This window comes from Chlamydotis macqueenii, chromosome W (genome assembly GCF_036417535.1).
Source record: "Chlamydotis macqueenii isolate bChlMac1 chromosome W, bChlMac1.mat, whole genome shotgun sequence".
Classification (NCBI taxonomy): domain Eukaryota; kingdom Metazoa; phylum Chordata; class Aves; order Otidiformes; family Otididae; genus Chlamydotis; species Chlamydotis macqueenii.
The window spans coordinates 46,280,285-46,284,635 of NC_141592.1; the positions used below are offsets into that span (position 1 = coordinate 46,280,285).

At 47.3% G+C, this 4,351-nt stretch overlaps 1 pseudogene; it reads left to right on the forward strand.

Annotated features, from left to right (window-relative positions):
* Positions 1-414: 414 nt before the first annotated feature.
* Positions 415-1,343, forward strand: LOC147596752 (leukocyte surface antigen CD47 pseudogene; annotated as a pseudogene).
* The last annotated feature ends 3,008 nt before the right edge of the window (positions 1,344-4,351 follow it).

Consider the following 4,351-nt stretch of genomic DNA (forward strand, 5'->3'; position numbering starts at 1 on the left):
GCCATGCTCAATGGCCCTGCTTGGTGGGAAGGGTTTCAATTCGGGCTGGTGAAAGAAATATGACGTGGTGTAAAGGAGGTGGCGGCGGGTGCCGGCACCGCCACGAGTGAGGCGGGTAGTGGCAAGCAGGAAGCGACCCCTGCAGAGGAGGAGGCGGCGGCGGGGTGGCCGGAGCCCCCTCTGAGAACAGTCCGGAGGGACCCGCCGCCGCCCCTCGCCAATGGACTGTCCCCCTCCCCATTTGTTTGTTGGAGTGGTGCCAGGTACTGGTCTCAGAGAACTTGTCTACAACCAGGGATTTATTTAAAATATGTCTCGTTTCTTTTTTTTTTTTTTTCCTTTTTTTTTCCCGCTGCAGCACCCAGCTCCAGAAGCCTCGGGCTGCCTGGCTGTGCTCTCTGCTGCCGTTCTGCCATGTGGCCCCTGGCTGCTTGGGCGCTGCTCAGCGCCGTGGGCGCTGGTTCTGCCCAGCTGATGTTTAATGCTACCGATGCTGTTGAAATAAATAATCGTAATAAAACTGTCCTTTTACCTTGCTATGTGACTAATCTAAAGGAGAACAATATATGTGTCATGTTTATTACATGGAGAAAACAAGGAGAAAAAAATCTTGTCTTTTGATGGAGCAAGACAGAAGACTTCCGTAACAGTTACCTCAGTGAGCTTACCCCCTCTGGCGGATATACTCAAGGGTAATGCCTCTCTAATGCTTAACAGTGCAGAAGCAGATGTTGGAAATTACAGTTGTGAAGTAACGGAATCAAATAGAGAAGGAGCAATAATAGTTGAAATTAGAAACCGTTCAGTTATCAGTTGCAGTGAGGAAAGTACCTCAACACCAAAGGAGAAATGTGGATTATGGTTTCTTCTAGTGGAAAGGGCTATCATCATAATGTTGCTGTTCTTAGCTATTATTTTGTGTTCAGCTCAGTTAAGTGTTATTGCATTAAAATACGAAGTTGTACCTAAGAAAATGGGCCTTATTGTAGCAGGTATCATCTTCACAGGTACTGCTGCTGTTGTAGGCATTGTTGTTTTTTTTTTTTTCCCCAGATGGCTATACTGCACAGAATCAAGCTGGTCTTGGCCTAATTATAGTCCCTACTGTGACCTTGGTACCACTTCAGTATTTTATGTTTGGAATTGTTTTTGATAGTCTATCACAAGCATCATTTGCTCTGATAGGTTTGCAAATTCTTGATTATATAGTTGCTGTGGTTGGGTTTGCACTGTGTGTCTCAGCCTGTCCTCAATTACATGGGTCTGTTGTGATTGCTGGCTTAGCTATTATGGCTATTGCAAGTTTGCTGAGTCTGGCTTACGTGTTGTCGTGGTTTTGTTAGTGAGGGGGGGCCTAAGGTGGCAGCTTCTGTAGGAAACTGCTAGAAGTCACTCCCCTTTGTTTAGTGGACTCGGCCGGGCCTAGGGCGGACCTGCTGCTGGCCAAGGCCGAGCCGATTGGTAGCAGAATGTTCCGTGATAACACCTCTGCAATAACGTATTTAAGAAGGGGAAAACAAAAAAAGAGAGAGAAGAGAAGATGTGAAGAAGCTGAGCGGGGGCAGAGGTGCAGAGGGGGAGGCACAGGCCTCATGGGCCTTGCAGGCCTCACCCTCTGGCCTCTCGCCAGGCGGCCGAGTGGGCCCGACTTGGTCCAGCCCGGCTGCAAGAAGTGGAGAGGAGATGAGAAGTGAATAAGATGTAAAAAAGATCCTGAGAGACATCTACCAGCCTGTTGTGAGGAACAGCTGCAGACGCCGAGGTCAGTTCAGAAGGAGGGGGAGGAGTAATGCGGCTCCTGGCCAAGATTCCCCTGCAGCCTGTGGTGACGACCATGGTGGAGCAGGTTGTCCCCCTGCAGCCCATGGAGGTCCACGGAGGAGCAGAGATCCACTTGGAGCCCGTGAAGGACCCCGTACCGGGGGAGGTGGATGCCTGAAGGCGGCTGTGGCCTGTGGACGGCCCACTGGGACAGCTGTTCTGGAGAGACTGCACCCATGGAAGAGATGACCCATGCCGGAGCAGTTTCAGGAAGGACTGTGGCCTGTGGGAGGGACCCCACGATGGAGCAGGGGAGGAATGTGAGGAGTTCTTCCCCTGACCATGAAGCAGCGGCGTGAAACAACATATGATGAACTGACCGCAACCCCCATTCCCTCTTCCCCCCTGTGCTGCTCTGGGGGGGGAGGTAGTAGAGATAATGTTAAGCTTGGGAAGAGGGAGGGGTGGATGGAGGTTATCTTGTTCTCTGTCTCATTCTCCTGCTGTTTGTAGTAATAAATGAATAGTTTTCCCCAAGTCGAGTCTGTTTTGCCTGTGACGGTAACTTTAAGGATTTCTCCCTGTCCTTATCTCAAACCTCGAGCTGTTTTTCCTTATATTTTCTCTCCCTGTTCTCTCGGAGGGTGGGGGGAGTGAGAGAGAGACTGCGTAGTCTGGTCCTGATCGGGCCTGAACTACGACACGTGTTTATTATGGGTTCCAGAATAAAAGATCATCCTCATCCAGGGAACTGCAGAACGATGTGATATGTTGTCGTAGTTCAGCCCCTGGAATACACCTGTATTTGCAATACCGAAAAAAATCAGGCAAATGGTGACTCTTACAGGATTTAAGGGCAGTAAATAGGGTAATTGAGGATATGGGACCTTTGCAACAGGGGTTACCATCTCCTTCAATGATACCTAGTCACTGGAGTATTACCATAATTGATTTGAAAGGTTGTTTTTTCACTATACCTTTACATCCTGAGGATGCTCCACAATTGGCATTTTCTGTGCCTTCAATCGCTATGGGGGGACCTAATAGGCAGTATCATTGGATGGTACTTCTGCAAAGTATGAAAAATAGTCCAACCATCTGCCAATGGTACGTCACACAGGCTATAGCACCAGTAAGGCGCTTACAGAGCTGTACTTGCCACTCACTATGGAACAATTGAATTGGCTATGGCAGTTTAGAGAACATTTTAGCTATGTCATGGTGGGATTCACAGGGCAGATATGTATTCATTGGCCTAAGCAGCCCATGCTACAATTTTTCAGAGAACTAATGTTGTATCCAGCAACTCATCAAAGTTACACTCCCAGAAAAAATGCCTTAACAATATTTACAGATGGATCAGGAAAAACACACAAATCTGTAATTGTTTGGAAGCAGGATGGTGAGTGGCATCATGACATACAATTGGTAGAAGGTTCAACCCAAATTGTAGAACTTGCGGCAGTGGTACGAGCCTTGTGTAAGCGGAAAGATGAATCCCTCAATATTGTCTCTGATTCTGCCTATGTGGTCAATATAGTACAATGCGCTGAATGGGCAATGTTAAAGGAAATTAATAATCCTTTGTTGTATGATCAGTTTCAACAGCTATTATCAGTATTACATGTGCGGGATCATCCTTACTTTATTGTACATCTGAGAGCTCACACTTCGCTTCCAGGACCTGTCACAGAAGGTAACATGAGAGCAGATGCTCTCACTAATGTGGCCCTTGTTCCAAACACATTCATGCAGGCCAAGCTGTCCCATGAATTTTATCACCAAAACTCTGCAGCCCTTCAGTGACAATTTAAGTTGACATGGGAACAAGCTCGGGCAATTGTGCATTCCTGTAGCAGTTGCCAAAACACAATTATGCCACCTTTATATGGGCTTAATCCGTGTGGTTTGTGCTCTCAAGAATTATGGCAATCTGATATAACTCATGTCCTGTCATTTGGCCGACACAAATATGTACATGTAACCATTGATACCCATTCCAGCTTATTGTTTGCCTCTGCTCATACAGGAGAACGTGCTCGAGATGTTTGCCAACATTGGATGTCAGCGTTTGCTTTCATGGGGGTTCCCATGCATAGAAAAACAGATAATGGGCCAGCGTATGCTTCTCACGCAGTCCAAACCTTCCTTGCTCTTTGGAGCATTGAGCATGTTACTGGTATCCCACATAACCCCACTGGACAGGCCATCATTGAACATGCCCATGGCACACTTAAAAATATGCTGTTGAAACAAGAAGGGGGAATGGAAGGGAAATCTGCAAACGAAAAGTTAGCAAAAGCAATGTATGTGCTTAGTTTTCTAAATCGTTGGAGTGTCAATTCTTCCCCAATACTGAAACATTTTGCATCATCTACTGTACATGATGCCATTCGAGGGCAAGCTCCAGTGATGGTTAAGAATCTGGAAACAGGTAATTGGGAAGGACCATTCCCTCTTATGACGTGGGGGAAAGGATATGCTTGTGTCTCTACAGGAGCAGTAAACAAGTGGATCCCTGCACGATGGGTACGACCAGCGCTACAAGCTGCCTTGCGTTCATCGGAGTGTTAACAAGCTGTGTGGCAGC